The 9,468-nt window shown below is 38.1% G+C and overlaps 1 protein-coding gene across 6 annotated transcripts in view; it reads right to left on the reverse strand.

Moving 5' to 3' along the window:
* The window catches only part of LOC101848653 (galactoside alpha-(1,2)-fucosyltransferase 2), a 55,234-nt gene that overhangs the window by 29,064 nt on the left and 16,702 nt on the right, over positions 1–9,468 (reverse strand). Inside the window, exon 2 of one of the 6 annotated variants that reach the window (XM_035969014.1) lies at positions 2,244–2,405. The exons of the other annotated variants lie outside the window; for them this stretch is intronic. The gene's annotated coding sequence lies outside the window, so the exon portion shown is untranslated. The remainder of the gene's footprint in view (positions 1–2,243; positions 2,406–9,468) is intronic. 6 annotated transcript variants of the gene reach the window in all.

Genomic DNA, 9,468 nt, shown 5'->3' on the forward strand with positions numbered 1-9,468 from the left:
AGAGGGGGACAGAGAGAAAGGGAGACAGACAGATAGACGGACACACACACACACACTCACACACACACACTCACACACACACACACACACACACACACACACACACACACACACACACACAGAATGGAGAATTTTGTCTTTGTAATAAACACTATTTTATTACCATATTTTGTCACGATAGTTTCAAACAAAACGGACAACAGAGCAATCACAGATACCACACAATACTTGGACTGAACATTAATTGTGTTGTTATTTTGCCTAAGTATAAAAGCCATTGGTTTTATGTAGAGCACGAGTCCTTTGGGTATCGAATCTATTAAATTTTGGACATAATTGTCATTTCATCCCAAATGTCACAGAGATTTGCAATCAAAGGGTCTGAATTGGGGGTAAACTCGCTTTTCTTCAGCCGCTGTTTCATGGGACTTCCAAATCCTGTAGGATTCATATCGAGTCTGTTTATTGTTAACCACTCCAATGTTGATTTGATTTGATTTTCCAAGAATTGTCTAGTGGCTTTGATCCTATGAAAAAATGCCTTGTATAGATGAAATATTAATATGTTAGATGATGCAGACTTTATTTGGCTTTAAGTTGGTACGCTGCATGGGCGGGTAATACAAGGCTATACGCACGCGATGATTGAGTGATTACATTTTCAAGTTTCTCTTAGACGCCACTATATAGGACCAAATATTTGAAGAATTGTTGCATTAATATACTGCTGAACATTTGATTTTTTCAGAAGAAAAAATTATTGTATGAGATTTTAATTTGGATTATATTTGTTTCCTTTTTCACATTGTGCTATACGTGTTCATGGTCCATTTTATTCATGAGTATATCTCTTGCGTGAATATTCGCGGATAGTGAAGAGTGATTTCTCACTCGAAACGGTCAGCGATAACCGCGTTTGTGACCTTGGATGTGTGACCTCTGTTCACGTATGTTCAATTCTAACTCGCCAACACACGGAGGTAGGATTTCGTCCCTTTCCAGTATATTCTGAACGGGCTATGATATCCACACCAGCATAACAGTAAGCCGAAGGCGTTCAACATTGTTTGCGCACATGCATAAAATAGTTAACAACAAAGCAACACACTTTTATTCAGTTCTTTATGTTTAATGAAAGTGAAAAAAACAGCAAAAGCGTTCCGCAACGTGTAACTTCAGATTTTACGCGGTAAGGAAAGAAAAGGAAACCGGAAACCTTTTATCCGCGGTTACAGAAGTGAAGAAAAATAAATTATGACTTTTATTGGTCATAACTCTTCAAAATTAAAATAGGTCATAGATAGGATTATTTTTTAAATTGTAAATCCAATAAAAACTGAAATTTCGAATTTTGGATTTTACGCGGAGAGCGAACGGCAACGATGATATATGTCTTAACTTCTGAAATCTTTGCATGAGGATCTAAACAAAGGATACTCAGCAGGATCTAAGGTCACTGCAAACTAACGTTCCGACACGACTTGTTTCCTTTTTTGCCTAAAGCGGGTAAAATAAAAAACGATAGGAGATTTACAGAACACACTTCAAAATATTGACCTGTTTTCATCAACACCACACTTCAACTGTGCACCAAAACACGATGCAACAAACGGGGGAATACTTTTTTAACCCACACAGGTCTATTATTGCCTTGGGGTGAAGTCGACAAGCTTTCACTGAAATTTTGGGAGAGGGGGGTTAAGGGTGGTGTCGCTGTTTCAGAATAAGCTTAAGCAATTTGGAGGCTAAATTAGAGTAAATCATTGATTCAATATGGTGATTTGGTGCATGAACCCAAAAGGCGGTGTAGGGCCCGAATAAAGAAATTTTTTTTATTTTCTGGATCAGGATTTTACAAATTTTATTTGATCGCTGACCAACAGGAGTACCATGTAACGTTACTCGCTCCTTGGTAAATCAATACCTCTGTCGAATGAACTAGATATTTTAACGAAGATAGACTCAATTAAATACGTTATAGATCATTTAGGAAGATGACTGATAAACCCAGACTGTGAGGGCCAACCTGGGCCCAGTAGAATACATTTTCATACGTTTCATAAGTCCTTCCTGCCCACCTTCCTATCGACCGACTGACACACACACACACACACACACACACACACACACACACACACACACACACACACACTCACACACACACACACACACACACACACACGGAGAGATAGACACTCCAGTTTACGAACCGTTGCACAACAGAGATACTTCAACATACGAACCTGTGCATCACTGGAGCCGGCCCTCTATTCTGAACCCAATGCAAACCTCAACAAGAAGGTCATGTTTAAACACAGTATGCCACACGTGGAAGAGTTCATCCACACTCGTCTCGAGCTGAGGGACAGAAACTGTTGGTGATCTCGTTGGATGTGCTTTGTTTGCTGTGTCAAGAAATCCAACACATCTTGTCAACCTGACTATACTGCTGGAGTCCTTTTGACGCTAAAGCACTTCCGGTTAGCTCTCATGTCAATACGAGCGATAAATAACCTATATACCTGTGTGTGCGTATGTGTGTGAGTGTGTGGGTGTGGGTGTGCGAGTGTGTATGTGCATGTGTATGCGTGTACATTTGCGTATGTATGTGTGAATGTATGTATGTGTATGTGCGTATATGTGTGTATATTATTTGCATTTATAATATGTTTGCGTCTGTCTGTCTGTCTGTCTGTCTGTCTGTCTGTCTGTCTGTCTGTCTGTCTGTCTGTCTGTCTGTCTGTCTGTATGTCTGTATGTATGTATGTATGTGTGTGTGTGTGTGTGTGTGTGTGTGTGTGCGTGCGTGCGTGCGTGCGTGCGTGCGTGCGTGTGCGTGTGCGTGCGTGCGTGCGTGCGTGCGTGTGTGTGTGTGTGTGTGTGTGTGTGTGCAAGTGCATCGGTCTATCTGTTGAAAAAGGTGTGCTGGTATAACTCGTTCACTTTCGTCCTCCGTGGTTTACACCGGATAACATCAAAATCGCTCAGCTTAATCTTTCTGGGTTTTTGCATGAGGGTCTAAAAGTTGGACGAACGCAAGAATCTAATTAATGAAAGTCACTGCAAACTAAAGTTACGACACGCATCTTTTAAAGCTAGTCAAAGACGTGTAAAAAAAAGTATAGTTCTATATAGGAGATTTACAGTACACGTATTATAAATATTACAAAGTTGACCTATTTTCATAAAACTACACTTTTATATTGAATGACCCCTCGTTCACGGAGGGGAACTATTACAACTTGAGTGGACGAACGCTCCCCACTCTCCAGATAATTCAGAGACGGAACATACTTTTTACGTGTAATGGGATAGTTTGGTTTTGATTGCTTCCGATTCCACAAGACAAAACTTGCACACTTCGTCAAAAATTACAGGTACCCAGTGGGAAGATCAAACAAACCCAACATGAATAGATGAATGAAAGTGCTGTAGTACCACGATTGACTTTCGGGTCCGGATGCAAGCCTTATGGCCACTTCATCTTATTCTGACGATAAGATGTTTTGAACATCTCTAGCTTGGTGCTTACTCAAGAGTTGATGCACATTCCATAATAATAAGGGTAAAGCATGGCTTTCTTAATTGACTGTAGTTCACCCAATTTGGGATGTAAAATACTTAAAATGAATACTAAAAATAATAAAATGACTCACCCATGATCAACTGAACCATGTTCTATGCTTCATATTCCGAATCCGAAGTCTGAAATAGGCTGATAATTGGTGACTGCCGGATAAACTCACGCTCATCTCTCTTCCATTAATATTAATTATCTTTTTCTTTGACAAAAGGATCAACACATTTTCCCCAATATTCGCTGTCCACTTCGTCAAAACTTTATGTCACGTGGTTTGAAAGTTTGGTTTCTGGTAGCGACGTTATTTTTTAAAAATCTTTCCCCAAACTAGTTCAATGGGATTGATGTGTGCGTGGTAAGCCGGCAGTTTGAGACTTGTGTGATCATGCTCAGCAATTTGTTTGTCTATCGAAAAAATCTTTGTTTTTTTAAAAAAAGCTTACCTCTACGTAACAGCTCCAGTTTGAGGGCACCAAAAAGGAGCAGTGTTTGTGGGAAGCCAGGCTTCAACTGTCTTCAACCAGCTCAAAGATGGAACTTAATCTTCTTCAGCTATACGGTTATGATAACTGGCGTTATCTGGACTGGAAAACAGGAGCATCACTAGAGACAAACCCAGAGCTCTTGCTACCAGCATGGGCGATGGTCTGCCTTTCTCCTCTACTGCTGATAATACAAAGCCCTGCCAATGCGCTAGATCTAATATCTAAATCCTTGCCTTTGGTTTGACGAAGTTTAAAATCAAAATCAAAATCAAAGTAATATCAATTCTAACGACAACTTGCCATATCAAAGCAGTGTCTTTAAACTTTTGAATCGTACATTTTCTGACTACTTTGCATATATTTACGTTCTGATAGTTTTGTTTGGGGTTTGTTTCGCGGAGGGAGACATATGGATAGCACAACTTGTAAATTAGCGTGGCTAAAAGTAAAGGAAAACAATCCGATGTTTCCAAATTCTCAATCTGACTTCGACGGACATGAAAATGTCTTTATGTGAGACTCTAGAATCTAGAATGGATCCTCTTGTCCAATTGACGGGTCATTTGAACTTTGTTGGTACGGATGTATTTATCCAGCTGATATCAATATGGTATAAAACATTTATTATACTCGTTATGGTGTTAGACCATGATTTATCCTACTTGTGAAATTGCTAGTTGTAATCACTCGTTGAAACTCGTGATTGCAACTTGGCAATTTAACTCGTAGGATAAATCATGATCTTGCACCACAACTCATGTAGTTAATTTTAATTCTTTATGACAAACCTGGATTATCTCAATTAAAGTCATATAATTTGAGCACAACCATGAGACGGAGCGAAAAATTACACGTCTGATGGATCAATGTCAAACCAATGTTTAATACCGGTCATTCCTGGGGATGGTATCTTTAACGATTTGGGTTTTCTAAACCTTGGAAAGTCTGATGATGTAATTATGACACGAGTTATGTTACTCAGCAATAACATCATTAGTATAAAAAATTAAAACCCTGTTAAAAACATGGTGTTGTGGTGGTGTATGCAATAAATAATATATACAGATATATAATATAGATATAGTATGCATAATATAATAAATAAGAATATATGACATTTATATAGCGCATTTCCAAAAAAAGTAGATCCATGCGCTTTACATTGGAATACCCATTTATCAAAAACATTTCTTACTGCTTCTTTTCTTCTCATACAATATACATTAATGCACACACACACACACACACACACACACACACACACACACACACACACACACACACAGAGAGAGAGAGAGAGAGAGAGAGAGAGAGAGAGAGAGAGAGAGAGAGAGAGAGAGAGAAAGAGAGAGAGAGAGACTATTTTCATCCAGACATAGAAACAGAACAACTATAATGAAAGATAACGTTAAAAAGCTTATGAAGGATGGGCCTGTAGGAACAGAAAATGTTTAAGATGTCTTTTGAAGCTATCAAGTGTTTTTATTTGTCTTAGTTTCATGAGTAATCTGTTCCACATGAATGGACCAAGATATGAGAAAGATCTCTCTCCATATGATTTGTATGATTTTACAGGTGTCACAAGTAGGGTGTTATTGTTTGATGATCTTAGGTTTCTCCCTGGTTTATATATACTGATAAGTTCTTGTAGATAAAAAGGAGCAGTTTTATTTACACATTTGAAACACATGACACCGATTTTAAATATTATTCTTTCTTTTACAGGGAGCCAATGCAGTTTTTTAAAATAATGGAGTGACATGGTCTCGTTTTTTAGATCTTGTTATCAGTCTAGCGGCATTGTTTTGAATTACTTGTAAACGATTCAAATATATGTCTATATAAATACTCTATATAATAATTTACTTTATTTTAAAGTATATAATCATATATAATATATATGAATATAATATGTATATATGTATACATACAATATATCTATTATCTATTTGTGGTGGCCGAAATTTGCTATTCAAAAGGCTTTTTAATGGCTGCATCGATCGACATGCGGTTTTCGCCAAAAGATTCTTTAAAATATTCTCCAGATCATGACTCCTTTCGTTTTTTTCAGTTTTGAGACAGTTTTGCTGCAAGAAGCTAAATTTCTTTATTTCGCCGATCGCTTTCGTAGGCCGATGCTTCTGTCTCTGTAATTTTAGAAAATCCGCCAGGTTTGTTTATTTCAAGTCCAGGGGCGGCTCGTGGGGCTAAAAAGTGGACGTGCACATTTAACCTATAGCATGCTGAAGATAGTCAAGGTTAAATGAAATGACACGGTGTATAATTTTAGGTTCTTTGGGTTGGCGAGGGAGGACCTCCTGCTTTTATTTTAATTCCTTTTACTTCTCGCTTTGATTTCTAGTACTAAATTTGTTTGTTAGCTAAACATCAATTTCGTTCATCCTGTATTGGAGCTGAACATTCAAGTAATAACTTTCACTACTCCACTACAAAACCATTCAAAGGCACAACTCATAGGACGGTCACGTTCACCTCTGTCAGGTTCACGGTCACAGAGTCACTTAATATAAAATAGTGGCAAGACAGAAAATGAACCAATCACAATGCACTTGAGCACTCTGCTGGATTGCTCCGGGGCTCACATAATATTGGCAAAGAATACCGTACGGTCTGTCGCGTTTATTTTTAGACTGCATACTGTGGGCTATGTTTCGGCACTGTTCGGAAGGAGCACATTTGAGATGTGCCGTCTTATTAATATTAATGTACCGCCAAACTCGCTACTCGATTTATAGGTCAGGTTACACTGTTGAATATGCTATTATGTTTAGCTAAAGCGCATGGACTTTGACATGGAATAGTGGATGATTTACGGCGATATAAACACAGAAATGACAGTTATGGCGCCAGTGAGGACCTTGTTTTGATATAGTATTTGGCTAGTGTTTGTTTCTGGCTTCGTTTATTTTATTATTGTGGGTGTTTTACGTAATAGAACATAAACATTTTTGGGCGGCACTACACGACCGTGCTCTATGGACGACCCGCGCCTGTTCGATACTATCGTACATTGTCGCGCAATACTGAGAACTATTTTAAGTGTGCGACCCGTATAGATCTAGCCTCATGTTTTCTTGGGAGGCTTTGTACACACACCCACACCTTTGAAACTTTGCAGGCGTCCACAGCATCCATGTGGCCAGGACCTTACTTTAAAAAATCCCCACAAGTGACTTTCTCTGATTTTTCCAAAATGCTTTGTTGCGTCGACACATAATCTTGGGAACGTCCGTCTTCTAAGACGTTATTGTAAACAAGTGAGGTTTCCGTTCACTATTCATGCGCACTGGTTCCACATCTTTGAAATTCTGGAGTGTACAACCGCGAAGGCGGAATAGAGAATCAGTCTATACGTCTATTAGATATTTGGCAACTTGGAAACACGTGTGTCACTTTTCTTTCAAGATTTATTGCTCCATTCCAGTAGAGTGTAAAATTAATGTAGTAGGCCAATGACTTTCCAGTTGATGTTAAAGCACCGATCATTCCTTTCATCAAAAGGGGGCCCAGCTAGTATATATATTCTTTAATATATATTCTTTATATATATATATTCTTTAATATATATTCTTTATATATATATTCTTTAATATATATTCTTTATATATATATATATTTATATATATATATATATATATATATATATATATATATATATATATATATATATATATATATATATATATATATATATATATATAAGTGTGTGTGTGTGTGTGTGTGTGTGGCAGCGTGGTGGAATCAGGCTCTCGTCAAAATAATCAAAGCCAAGGAACTTGCATTTTTCCGCTGTTTGTGAATTTTTATCAATTTTATTTTTGGATCAACACCTTTCATGCCCATTAAAGAACTAATTTCTATGTGGATTTTTCTGAAAAACGTAGATTAGAAGCACAAAAATTGTATATTTTTAGTTACCACGGACTCTTAAGCTAAGGAAGTAACTAATCTTTGGCGGCCATTTTCTCACTACCTCTGAAAACAGGTGACCCCCACCTCCTTCTTTCGCAAATATCTCGACTTGTGTTCAAGATAAATATATATTTTTTCATCCAAATAAAGACAAGTGAACAAGCTTTAAGATGATACCAATAACTCTACATGCCCAAAAATTGACGAGAGCCTGATTCCACCACGCTGCCTCACACATATATTTATATATTGCGTTTCATTTCAAAGGTACTACTTCTGTTACAAAATATAAAAATAAATAGTATACAGCGCAACATCTCAAAAGCAAGCTCTCTGCTCTTCACAGCCTTTATTGCTTTGTGTGTCCATATCAAATAACTTTCTCTTGCTCGAAGCTAATCACGCTCTCGTGCGTGCTGCCATAGCAATGAATGCACAGGGGAAACTACAATAAATTGATTTCTACTACAAGTAATAACGGCGATAAAATATCCTCGATGCTCAAGCTGGCCCAACAACATAAAATGTATCTTTTCGATAACCCGTTCACACACACACACACACACACACACACACACACACACACACACACACACACACACACACACACACACACACACACACACACACATATATATATCCGCGGGTGCACAAATAAACAGACACACACAGACAGACACACACATACACACACATGGTGACATACACATACACATGCACACACACAACCATCCATCGATCATCCATCCATCCACCCATCCATCAATGCATCAATCCATATATCCACCCGTCCATGCATCCGTGCAACTATGCATCTATTCATGCCATGAACTTGACTCTCACTGGCAAAACTGAGGCCTAAAGAGATGGGTGACAAAGAAACGTCAAGATAACATAGCTTTCTTTACAGCATCCGAACAAAGAAATGAATGGATCACCATGATTGCTGATGTCTGTCAGATGATAGCTATAGCAATACTTTATCATACATACTTACCTATCTACTTAGCTACGTGCCAACCTGCCAACTTGCCTGCCTGCCTACACTCAAGCGGGAGCAGGGACAAAAATGTGACCAACAAAAGATTTTGACCAGCACAGCGTACTTCACTATTAAAGAAAGCTGATTCTTTTACTTCTCAATCTTACACGCATAGCTCTTTTCATTTTCACACTCTTTTCACCGGATGATTTACTTTGTTCTTCGTCTTTGGACACAGACATACAAACAGCAGTGGTTATCGTGTACATCGCAAGTTTCCACTCAACAGCCAACTCATGAGTTTTATAATCAATGATTCAATATATATCATAATTAGGCCTACCGGTACTCACGCTCAAATTTCAGCACAAATTTATTGTGAACGAACAGAAATTACAATTTTTATGTTCTTTCTCTCCTTGGGTCGGACGTTACCATCCGTGAAAATGACGTTCACCTGTCCGTGTGCTTCTATGAATAGCATCATG

This window comes from Aplysia californica, unplaced genomic scaffold (assembly GCF_000002075.1).
Source record: "Aplysia californica isolate F4 #8 unplaced genomic scaffold, AplCal3.0 scaffold00105, whole genome shotgun sequence".
Lineage (NCBI taxonomy): Eukaryota > Metazoa > Mollusca > Gastropoda > Aplysiida > Aplysiidae > Aplysia > Aplysia californica.